General features: G+C 37.5%; 1 long non-coding RNA gene across 1 annotated transcript; it reads right to left on the reverse strand.

Moving 5' to 3' along the window:
• Positions 1 to 1,733: 1,733 nt before the first annotated feature.
• On the reverse strand, positions 1,734 to 8,411 carry LOC125682603 (uncharacterized). Its single transcript, XR_007372616.2, has 4 exons — positions 8,281 to 8,411; positions 6,806 to 6,869; positions 3,047 to 3,161; positions 1,734 to 2,422 (listed from the first exon to the last, which is right to left on the reverse strand). It is a non-coding gene; the product is annotated as an uncharacterized LOC125682603 (long non-coding RNA).
• Between the last annotated feature and the right edge of the window lie 5,301 nt (positions 8,412 to 13,712).

Here is a 13,712-nt window from a genome sequence, read left to right on the forward strand (position 1 = left end):
TTTTCTGAAACAAACTGTTTTTGTGGAGTGTTCACAGTTTTACATCTATAATGTTGTATTTACTGTCAAAATGTCTTTGCACATAAATCAACCGTTGATCTTTATTTTCTACGCATGACCTGAATATTGACCATTTATTGATTTAATGGTAAATATGAAAGTAAAATATGTCAGCTGATCATAGCAGGACATTTTGTTCTTTTTAGAAAAGGTGAAGATCACACAGTCGTAAGATAGGGCTCACGGCGGGTGTGACCGTTCAACAGGGAATGGTACTCCTCCTAGGCATCTGATCCCACCTCTGGTGTGTCCAGGGATCTGTGTTTGCTAAACTAGCTCTTAATTTTGTATTCCTTACATGAGTTATGAGATTGGTTATTGTTCGTTATATTCACCTTTCTTTTGAATGCATTGGTCATTATTGGTTCCATCCATTTCATAGAGAATAGATGCTTCATTTAAGACATTCTCATCTGACAGACTTTCCTTTGCTTGAGGGAATTAGACAGAGACCTTTTAGTCTTCAACACATATTGTAAGCATCACATGACTGAAGTGGAGAAGATTTCCAAAAAATGTACAGTGACTTTAGAATAGGTAAAGGTATCATTATCAAATTTACGTGCACTTGAATTTCTTTCCGAACAGATAACGGCTATGGCATTTAGAAGGTATTTGGGTGTTTCCATGCAAATCTTTCATCAATTAGTATAATTTTATGAGCGGTGCATGACGTTTTCAGGACATGTAAATCCATGTGGTCTCTGTGACAGTGTGGGTAGATATTTGAATCCACAGTACATGAACAAGTGAAGATAACGAGTAGTGATCGCTCTTATAAATCCTATATGAAGGAAGATACATCAATTTGTCATCGCATTTCTTGTATCAAGTTCGACAAATGCTTTGTTGAAGTAAAACAGTGTTTTCATATAAGTAGGATTCTTTGAATATAGTTTCTGTGTATATGATTTAAATTGGTCGGTCGGTCGACCATTGTTGGTTCTTGTCTTTTTTGTGAATACCATATCCCGTTTCCTCGTATTTCTCACCATGTAATAAAAAAAATCTGTCCTTTCCCTCTGTTCGTGTAATTTTCTCTGACATGTTTACTTGGGAAGACTTTCATGCTCTTACATTTACAAAGAAAGTTGACTGTCTCTCGGAATATTGGTAAGTCTGTAACCTTTACATCTTTTATGTGGTGTAAAAGCCTGTAGCGGAGTAAGATCGCAATTGCGTTTTCAAGGAAACTCAATCAATGTTTTGACGTATTTTGAACATTCGCAATTAGGTATCACGTGATCCAACATATGATTTTCTACATATGCAGGATCCTGATAACTGATCGCTTAAGTCCTGCACTATATCTTCATTGAAATGAAGCATATTGTAGAAAATATCAAATTTGAATTTTGGAATACTTGAGGAGAGATTCCAAATAAGGAAAGCTATAAGCACTTCGTTAATAGTGCGATACATTCATTTACATCATCGGAATGTAAAATCTGTCTTGACGGTCGTGAAGAACTACCTACTAATAGTGAGAAACACAAAGACCTCCTCTTCTCAGCCACTTTGAACTATATCTCAGAAATTACCTAATTACCCGTGATTCCTCAGAAATGATTTACTTATGAAACAGACGTCGGTTGCAAACTCAGCAAGATACTTTTCATGGGCATTATTCAACACTTCATTACTAAATGCCTAATGGTGTATAAAAACAGAGATTTTCTACTGCAGTGTATTGAAAGTTCTATCAATGGATCCACTAACAACTGTGAAAACAATATCTACTGTCTACAAAGAATGCATGCTATTAGTATATCTCTTGGTCTGATGAAGACACGGTAGTGGCGGATTTATTGGGATTTACAAACCCCGCCCCTGAGTTGAACATTGATGTGTTTAAAGGGTCTGGGGTTGGGTTTTCTTTTAGGATTTTTTTTTGGGGGGGGGGTCATTTTTGGGGTTTCAACCCACTTTCTTGTGCGGAAAAGGTACAGAGTTGGGTTGCAACCACCTTTTGAATTTTTTCTGGATCCGCCACCACATTATGTCATTACTCCAGGTAAAGGTGTCAGTATAGTGATACATGAATTGTATGTATTGTACATGCACACAATATGTTTACTATATTTGTGATTATAAGTCTAATTCTTCTTTGTGCTATGAAAAACTAGTTAACTTTGACCAGTCTCTGAATTAAGAGGAATAAAGTATGTCTCCTATTTGATTCACACAGTAGTTTGAGTACTCCTTCCTTTTCGTCTACCATGAAGATTCCACTCATACTTTTCGGAGCCTGTGACGTAGTATGGTGCAGTGCTGGTCCAACCAACCATTGAATGCATTATCGTCACGTGACTTACACAGTTCAGTCCTCGCTGTTACACAGTCTTTCCAATGAAAGTAAAAACTGAAAATACAGGTAAACTATAAATAACGCAAAATGGAAATTTCCTCAAATTTTGCATTTGCAGTGTGTAGGATTTTTTAATTCAATCCAGATTGAAATCTTGCTATGGTTTTAGAATTGAATATTAATCATTGTGAATGTTCTAACTAGTTTTTCAAACCAAAAGATTTTAATACTGGAATTAAAAGGAGACGTGTTTATACAAGGTATTTTTGTCAACACCTGGTGGTTAACGACTGGAATATACTGCCTCAGTGACAGAATGTGATACGGCTGGAAACATGAACAGTGGACAAGTTGAAAAGTAAATCATGACATGTTCTGAATGGAAATGGAGGCTGTTTGATTTGCAATGGTGATATAGTTCGTTTTACAATGGATGGTTCCAGTTTCAACAAAAATACTTCGTAGCTCTGGTTCAGAGCCACGAAGTATTTTTACATTTTCTGACACCAGAAGGTCTGTCATGCCATTACGCATTACTCCACTTCAGAGGAGTGTTCTGGGTTGATAACATAACTATAATATTATTTCGGAAATAAGCTTTGTCCAGTGTTATCCTCTATTTTTAGACAGTATAAGTCACTTTTTTTAAAATTGTGTTTTAATCACTCGTGATATTACCTGCATAGATTCCTCGAAATGTGCAGTAGTGAATTCTGTACGATGAGTTTGGAACATTTGTTGTACGCAATCTTAGTGCATGAAGTTGGGTCCGAGTGTTGGGTTAATCTCGCTCCTTTAATAAAAGATAGGGTATTTATGAATACCTGATCAAATAGAATATCTCTTTACAAGAGGAATAGAAATGGGCATTTATTTAATAGATAAATGACAGGGAATAAAGCAATTCAAAAGTATAAGGGGCGAGACCAAAAGATCGATTTCTGATGAAGTAGTTTGGGGAAGGGAGGGGGTAAGTGAAAGATAAAGATAGCGAACAGTGATCAATCTCATAACTCCTATAAGTAATACAAAATAGATAGTTGGGCACACAGGGACCCCTGGATATACCAAAGGTGGGATCAGGTGCCTAGGAGGAGTAAGCATCCCCTGTCGACCGGTCACACCCGCTGTGAGCCCTATATCCTGATCAGGTAAACGGAGCTATCCGTAGTCAAAATTAGTGTGCCAAGACCGGCCTAACAATCGTTATGAAACACGCCAGGCAGCATTTGACCCAATGATAGGTATGTCCAGCGATCACTAGTAATTTTGTATTCATTGTAGAAGTTAGCAGATTGATTACTGTTCGTTATCTTCACCTTTTCATGCAATGCTGATGCAAGAATAAAAAACATGTCAGACAGCATAAGTGTAAAATCCCCACAAGTTTCGGCCATCCGACATCGATTTTATCATAATACACAGACAATTACTGTAGTAAGTTCTTGAACGTTTTGAAATTTTTATTACAGTTTAACAGCTACATTTGTACATGTATATTGCGTTATCTACAACTGATCTAGTATTGCCTGATAATCGATTTGCGTCAACATTCATCATACTACATGTAATTTTAGAAGGGGGTGTCTTGATGAAACCGATGTGAATTAATTTTTATGCCCCCGGAATTGAAGATTCGGGACATTTAGGTTTGTCTGTCTGTGACAAAAAACTTAATCTCGGTATTATCTTTTACACCATAAAAGGTAGACATTTCATATTTGGTATATGCATTCCTTGTGGCAAGACCTTGACAATGACACCAAAATCTTAGACCCAGTGACCTTAACTTTGACATTTAACCTACTTTTAGAAAATTCGAATATAAGCCATATCTTTCAAATCATGAGAGCCGAATGGTTAGAGGATTGCGCTCAAAATCGCACGGCCTCTCACCTCTGGTCGGCGCGGGTTCGAATCCCGCTCGCGCAAGTAAGTGAAAAAAATTCCCAGTTTACGTTCGGAAGGTCGGTGGTCTCTTTCCAGGTACATTGAATCTGGGTTCTCTCTTCCACCAATAAAAACTAGGCGCCACCAGATAACTGAAAAATTGTTGAATGTGGTGGAAAACAAAACAATCAATCAATCAAATAATGAGAGGTACTGGTTTTATATTTAACATGTGCATGTCTTGTGAGAAGGCCTTTCCAACGATACCATATTCATTGACCTTGTGACCTTGACTTTGACCTAGTTTTTGGAAATTGTTCATATCTTTTACACCATAAGATGTAGACCTTTCATATTTGTGAAAAGACATTTCCACTGACACCAAAATCTTTGACCTGGTGACCTCTAGATTGACCTTTGAATTACTTTTTGAAAATTCGAATATACTCCATATCTTTCAAATCGTAAGAAGTACTTTTTTATATTAAGCATGTGCATTTTAGAAGACTTTTTAACGGTTAGAATAGGTCCTTTGTACCCCCTTGCTTGTCGTAAGAGGCGATTAAATGGGGCGGTCCTTCGGATGAGACTACAAAAACCGAGGTCCCGTGTCACAGCAGGTGTGGCACGACAAAGATCCTTCCATGCTCAAAGGCTGTAAGCTCCGGGCACAGACCTAAATTTTGCAGTCTTTCACCAGTAATGGTGCCGTTTCCATATGAGTGAAATATTCTTAAGAGGGACGTTAAACAATATACAATCAATTAATTAACGATACCAGATTTGGTTACCTTTTGTCCTTGACCATTGACCTAGGTTTCGGAAATTTTCAGAAAAACTACAATGTCTAACAGTTCCACTTTGTTGTAAACCAGGAGCATCAGTGTTTCACAAACACATCTCTTTTATCAGACATTGAACCTTTGACCTTGCCCCTAAGCAGACAAAAATAATGCATTTCAAAACAATGGCACAATACCTGAAAAAATTATGCAATAATCCTTAAAATGTGTTACAGCATAAAACAACTTTTTACATAAGCCCGAAAAGGTTCAAATGTACAACGGTTCTCATACTGTAGGTGGGGTTGTCGACTTCATGGCGACTACTTATTGACTCTTGATACCGGTATGTTTTCAAATTCCAATACAAAAAGGCAAATATAAATACAGTGGAGCTTCATTTATCCGGAGGATTTTGCTGGGAACCAAAGTGTCCGGATTAACGAGGCTCCACTGTACATTCGAAAAGCTAAGTTGTTACAGATGAATGAAATGTGAAGATATCAATATCATAACTCCTATAAACAATACAAAATAGATAGTTGGGCAAACACGGACCCCTGGGCACGCCAGAGGTGGGATCAGGTGCCTAGGAGGAGTAAGCATCCCCTGTCGATCGGTCACCCCCATTGTGAGCCCTATATCTTGATCAGGTAAACGGAGTTATCCGTAGTCAATATCAGTGTGCCAAGAACGGCCTAACAATCTGTATGAAACACGTCAGACAGCATTTGACCCAATGATAGGTTGTTTTGGCAAACTAGATCGTTATAACGATAATAGAATTTGCGAAATGCTGACTTTAATCGAGACTGTTGAAACTCCTGTACCATCAACTTGTTTGTCAGTAGCTTGCCTAGATTTAAAAACTTTCAATAAAATATCTAAGTATGAAGCAGAAGTGGACGACCCTGTGGTGTCTTTTATTTCAAGCTCACAGGAATATATCGAATCGACATATGAATGAAAGTTATTATTGTTAATAGACAAAAGGTCGTCGATATATCTAAATGTTGAATTGAAGGTCACAGCAAGAGATTGTTTCTTCTCACGTAGAGGTTTTTAAATAAATTATGCTTCATATGAATATTAAAACAGGTCAACTAACAAAGGAGCACAATTCGTGCCCATGGGATTTCCAACAGAATGTTGGGAGACCTGATCACCAAAGACCACAAAGATATTGTCAATGCAGAACTCTGTCATATTTTTTATTTCAACTTTAGAGTACTTGTGCGTGGAATCAGAGTGGTGTTTAAGAAAGTAATTTTTTGGATGACTGATCACTAGATATGATTATTTCCGTTTTCCATTTTGGTTGAAGAAGCAGCTGTCTATGATGTCAAAAAGTAGATGTAAGAACAGACGGACGAAGTACAAAATAGTATTGCCCCGTTCAGCTCGGTCATTCTTTATATACTGATTTTGGCTGCGGATTACTCCGTTTACCTGATCAAGATATATCTAGAGCTCAGGACAGGTGTGACCGGTCAGCAGAGGATGCTTACTTATTCTAAACACATGACCCCATCTCTGGTGTATCCAGAGGTCTCTATTTGCCCTATTCTTAGTTTCGTAGTCTTTGTGGGAGTTGTGAGATTGATCACTGTATCTGTTTGTTGTCTTCATTTTTTCCTTATCTTGATGCTCTGTATTTCTCACATCGTATGCCCATCCATCTACATCTATATGCTGGAAAACCACAAGACAAAAAATCATTTGAACGGAACATAATTGATTTAAAGAATAAAAGAAAAAATATTACCTTCAGCAAGACTAATAAAGATGAAGACTGTGATAGCGCCGATTTTCATGGTGGAGGATATTTCCTAAATCATAATAGGAAAAAATAGTAATATCAATTTTATATAAGACGTGAAACCCCTGTTGTGGTTTATTACAGCTCCTAAAGTCTACTGTGGGAATAAAGCCTTTCAACGACCAGAGGATTCAATAACAATCAGACCTATACACGATGTTCAGGGCCGTTACAATGAGCGCCAACATCTGTCGCTACAAGTCACCCCCGTTTGTAAGGTCTTATCTGAAAGACCCGTCACACGCACTTCTAAATGCCGAGCGTTTAGCAACGGGCAGATCCAGAGGGGAGTCCAGACCCCCCCCCCCCCCCCTCTTTTTTGCGGACCAATAAGTTTTAGAGTTATTCAATTTTAACGAGACTTTAGGTGGATACTTACATGTCATTGAATCATTCAAATTTATTTTCATCACATACAAGTATCCCTTAAAAATTCTTAAAAAGTATATGTACAATGTAACATAAAAGTTTTGTTTAAGAAGTAGTAATTTGAATGCGAGAGGAAGTGCCAAGTAATGCTCAGAATGCAGGATTTTGCAACATTCATCCCAGAGCTTCTGGGGGGCCTATGCAAACCCCTGGCTTATTGGAGGTGATCTTTAAATCAGCTTTTTTATTTCATTGCGAAATCAGGTCTAAGTATGGCGATTAAATTGACTAAAACTTTTCAAACAAGTAGTAATAAACTTTAGCATTTCATGTATAAACTGTCTCCGATGTTACATGCATGTACACAAGCAAAGGGTGTACATGTAAATGGGGTAGGGATGGAGGTTGTAAAAAGTACAGGTTGTACCAAAACGATCAAGTGCTTGACACCCACCCACCCTTACCAAATTCCTGAATCCGCCTAGATGCTAGTCTTAAGTATGACACGAGCGGGACTCGAACTCACGACTTCCCGGTCACGAAACAAACCCTCTAACCACGGAGCCGCCGAGGCCGCTCTCATTAACGTAAGAACACGTCTACACGGAAATCAAAGGGTAAACAAACAAATTCCTCTTGCGGAGAAATTTATAGAGGAACGTATATGATGAACAACTATTAAAAACAAAAACCGGATATCATGTCTTAATAAGACATCTTCAATTTGTGTTCGATGTAATCAATTATAGTAAATGTGAAAACATTGAGATTGGATTGATTTTATAGCAGGAAAACCTTAGTCGATGTAGGAAATGGTTCCCCTTGGCACAATATCCCGGCAATATGAAGAAAAAATATGAAGCGATTTTGTTACTTTTATGTGTGGCATATTTATTTTATATTTTATCTTATTCTTAAAATTTGGAGGGACGTTAACAGAACATCCACCTTTCCAAATCACTACATTGTTACTTGCTAATTACTCATAATCTAATTAAAATCAGATGCAGGGTAGACCCACTCGCACTTTTAATCATATGGTCATTACTCACCAACACTGCTTAAATTTCCTGCACGGTATCCTTTTAATGACTGATTGAGTACAACGGAGAGCGTCTGTTGTGTCTGTTAACATATAAGTATAGTAATTAATAACCCGTACATGGCAATGGTGTAATATTAAATTCTAAATTAGTAAAAGAGAACTGCACCGATTTTCATGACATTTACCAAATTAGTTTGAAATTCCGAAATATTTTGGCGAATATGACATCTGTGTATCAGAAAATGTTCGACAAACGACAAATTTGGCATATAATCTGTCGTGTATCGATGTGATACGACCAACCGTTATCTCACCCCAGCAGCGCCGCACCTGTGAACCGAAGCATCGCACCGAAAGCTTCATGAAATTGTGTTAATCAACCTCACCTATAAACCGTTAACTATCCCTCGTCAAAGTATAATAAAAACTTAAAGGAATGAAAAGTCGACTAGTACCGAAAAACCTATATTAATCCAACATATTCTGAAAGATAGAAACTACATTAGGGTGAAATACGTGACACAAATTGATTTCATTACCTCTTTTTCTTACCAACTCTGTTGTACGGTTCCGAATTTAATTGTGTCAATATGACATGCTAAGATCAAAGGGGAAAGTACCGCACCAAGACATCAATAAAAAAAATGTTTCAAATACATATTTTAGCGTGTCTTGTATGATGTACGTTAAATAACTATATCCCATTTTCATTCTCAATGTAGCGTGTGTGACGGCGTGGCGAGGAGTACTTCGTCATCAAACTTGCTTAGATGGTTGAGCGGTCTAGCGCGCTGGTTTTCGTTCTGCGGGTCGTGAGTTCAACCCCGGATAGGGGTGCAAGTGGGTATACAAATAAGATATTTTGGTGATTATTTTCTGTGCTTTACAGTGGATATTTCGTCAGTTAGGGCGGTAATGTTTATTTAAGGAGGAATGCTACACCAGAGAAATTTGATATGGATGAAAAGTGGACTAGAGGGTATGTAAAACAATATTTCGAAATTGAAAACGTTCAAATTTACTTTATTTAGTCAAAAAATGTAAATTTTACTAGAAAGCATTCTAAAAAGAAAAAAGAATAAGACCCCTGCTGAACTCGAACCCATGATCTACAGTTCAACAGTCGACGTACTACCCTACACATCTAGGCGATAACATTGGAAATGAATTGACAAATATTGCTCATTTTATATCTTCATTCATGTTTAAAAGGAAGGCAGCCATTACGACGATGTAGAGTAACTCCTTAAGAGTTCATTGCTATTTCGGTGTTTTATTACCGTCTATCAAATACATACCACGAAAAATAATCTATACATACAATGTATACAATGAAAGGCGAAGATAACGAAAAGTGATCTATCTCATAACTCCTGTAAGCAATACAAAACAGAGAGTTGAGCAAACACGAACCCCTGGATATACCAGAGGTGGGATCAGGTGTCTAGGAGTAAGCATGCATTTACCAAAGAATAACTCCATACTCCAACAAATGTCAAAACCTCCATGCTCCAATAAATGTAAAAATCCATAAAGAAAGATGCCAAAATCTATATAACACAACTCCATACTCCAACAAATGTTAAAATGTTCAAAAACTCCATACAGTGTCACCAACAAATGTTAAAAACTCCATACAGTGTCACCAAAAAATGTCAAAATCTCCATACAGTGATGCCAACAGATGTCAAAACTCCATACAGTGACATCAAAAAATGTCAAAATCTCCATATAGTGTCACCAACAGATGGCAAAATCTCCATATAGTGATACTAACAGATGTCAAAATCTCCATACAGTGTCACCAACAGATGTCAAAATCTCCATATAGTGATACTAACAGATGTCAAAAACTCCATACAGTGACACCAACAACTGTCAAAATCTCCATATAGTGATACTAACAGATGTCAAAAACTCCATACAGTGTCACCAACAGATGTCAAAATCTCCATACAGTGTCACCAACAGATGTCAAAATCTCCATACAGTGTCACCAACAAATGTTAAAAACTCCATAAAGTGACACCCTTTGCTATCAAAAACTCCATACAGTGTCACCAACAGATGTCAAAATCTCCATACAGTGTCACCAACAACTGTCAAAAGCTCCATACAGTGACACCAACTGTCTAAAACTCTATACAGTGACATTAACAACTGTCAAAAACTCCATACAGTGTCACCAACAACTGTCAAAAATTCCATACAGTGACACCAACAGATGTCAAAATCTCCATACAGTGTCATCAACAGATGTCAAAATCTCCATACAGTGATACCAACAGATGTCAAAATCTCCATACAGTGACACCCATTGCTATCAAAAACTCCATACAGTGTCACCAACAACTGTCAAAAGCTCCATACAGTGTCATCAACAGATGTCAAAAACTCCATACCGTGCAACAACTGTCAAAAGCTCCATACAGTGTCACCAACTGTCAAAAACTCCATAGTGACACCAGCAACTGTCAAAAACGCCATACAGTGACACCAACAACTGTCAAAAACTCCATACAGTGTCATCAACAGATGTCAAAATCTCCATACAGTGACACCAACAACTGTCAAAAGCTCCATACAGTGACACCAACTGTCTAAAACTCTATACAGTGACATTAACAACTGTCAAAAACTCCATACAGTGACACCAACAGATGTCAAAATCTCCATACAGTGTCATCAACAGATGTCAAAATCTCCATACAGTGTCACCAACAGATGTCAAAATCTCCATACAGTGTAATCAACAGATGTCAAAAACTCCATACAGTGTCACCAACAACTGTAAAAAAAAAAAAAAAAAAAACTCCATACAGTGACACCAACAGATGTCAAAATCTCCATACAGTGTCACCAACAAATGTCAAAATCTCCATAAAGTGACACCCATTGCTATCAAAAACTCCATACAGTGTCACCAACAGATGTCAAAATCTCCATACAGTGTAATCAACAGATGTCAAAAACTCCATGGTGTCACCAACAACTGTAAAAAAGAACAACAAAAAAACACACAAAAAAACAACTCCATACAGTGTCACCAACAGATGTCAAAATCTCCATACAGTGTAATCAACAGATGTCAAAAACTTCATACAGTGTCACCAACAAATGTATAAAAAAAAAAAAAAAAAAAAAAAAAAAAAAACACTCCATACAGTGTCACCAACAACTGTCAAAAGCTCCATACAGTGTCACCAACTGTCTAAAACTCCATACCGTGACATCAACAACTGTATAAAAAAAAAAAAAAAAAAAAAAAACTCCATACAGTGTCACCAACAACTGTCAAAAGCTCCATACAGTGACACCAACTGTCTAAAACTCTATACAGTGACATTAACAACTGTCAAAAACTCCATACAGTGTCACCAACAACTGTCAAAAATTCCATACAGTGACACCAACAGATGTCAAAATCTCCATACAGTGTCATCAACAGATGTCAAAATCTCCATACAGTGATACCAACAGATGTCAAAATCTCCATACAGTGACACACATTGCTATCAAAAACTCCATACAGTGTCACCAACAACTGTCAAAAGCTCCATACAGTGTCATCAACAGATGTCAAAAACTCCATACCGTGCAACAACTGTCAAAAACTCCATACAGTGTCACCAACTGTCAAAAACTCCATAGTGACACCAGCAATTGTCAAAAACTCCATACAGTGACACCAACAAATGTCAAAAACTCCATACAGTGACACCAACAACTGTCAAAAACTCCATACAGTGTCATCAACAGATGTCAAAATCTCCATACAGTGACACCAACAACTGTCAAAAACTCCATACAGTGTCATCAACAGATGTCAAAATCTCCATACAGTGACACCAACAACTGTCAAAAACTCCATACAGTGACACCAAAAACTGTCAAAAACTCCATACAGTGTCATCAACAGATGTCAAAATCTCCATACAGTGACACCAACAACTGTCAAAAACTCCATACAGTGACACCAAAAACTGTCAAAAACCCCATACAGTGTCATCAACAGATGTCAAAATCTCCATACAGTGACACCAACAACTGTCAAAAACTCCATACAGTGACACCAACAGATGTCAAAATCTCCATACAGTGTCATCAACAGATGTCAAAATCTCCATACAGTGTCACCAACAGATGTCAAAATCTCCATACAGTGTAATCAACAGATGTCAAAAACTCCATACAGTGTCACCAACAACTGTAAAAAAAAAAACAAAAAAAACTCCATACATTGACACCAACAGATGTCAAAATCTCCATACAGTGTCACCAACAAATGTCAAAATCTCCATAAAGTGACACCCATTGCTATCAAAAACTCCATACAGTGTCACCAACAGATGTCAAAATCTCCATACAGTGTAATCAACAGATGTCAAAAACTCCATGGTGTCACCAACAACTGTAAAAAAAAAACAACAACAAAAAACAACTCCATACAGTGTCACCAACAACTGTCAAAAGCTCCATACAGTGACACCAACTGTCTAAAACTCTATACAGTGACATTAACAACTGTCAAAAACTCCATACAGTGTCACCAACAACTGTCAAAAATTCCATACAGTGACACCAACAGATGTCAAAATCTCCATACAGTGTCATTAACAGATGTCAAAATCTCCATACAGTGATACCAACAGATGTCAAAATCTCCATACAGTGACACCCATTGCTATCAAAAACTCCATACAGTGACACCAACAACTGTCAAAAACTCCATACAGTGTCATCAACAGATGTCAAAATCTCCATACAGTGTCACCAACAACTGTCAAAAGCTCCATACAGTGTCACCAACTGTCTAAAACTCCATACCGTGACATCAACAACTGTATAAAAAAAAAAAAAAAAAAAAAAAAAAACAACTCCATACAGTGTCACCAACAACTGTCAAAAGCTCCATACAGTGACACCAACTGTCTAAAACTCTATACAGTGACATTAACAACTGTCAAAAACTCCATACAGTGTCACCAACAACTGTCAAAAATTCCATACAGTGTCACCAACAGATGTCAAAATCTCCATACAGTGTCATCAACAGATGTCAAAATCTCCATACAGTGATACCAACAGATGTCAAAATCTCCATACAGTGACACCCATTGCTATCAAAAACTCCATACAGTGTCACCAACAACTGTCAAAAGCTCCATACAGTGTCATCAACAGATGTCAAACACTCCATACCGTGCAACAACTGTCAAAAACTCCATACAGTGTCACCAACTGTCAAAAACTCCATAGTGACACCAGCAATTGTCAAAAACTCCATACAATGACACCAACAAATGTCAAAAACTCCATACAGTGACACCAACAACTGTCAAAAACTCCATACAGTGTCATCAACAGATGTCAAAATCTCCATACAGTGACACCAACAACTGTCAAAAACTCCATACAGTGTCATCAACAAATGTCAAA

The sequence above is a fragment of the Ostrea edulis genome, chromosome 2 (assembly GCF_947568905.1).
Source record: "Ostrea edulis chromosome 2, xbOstEdul1.1, whole genome shotgun sequence".
Taxonomy (NCBI): domain Eukaryota; kingdom Metazoa; phylum Mollusca; class Bivalvia; order Ostreida; family Ostreidae; genus Ostrea; species Ostrea edulis.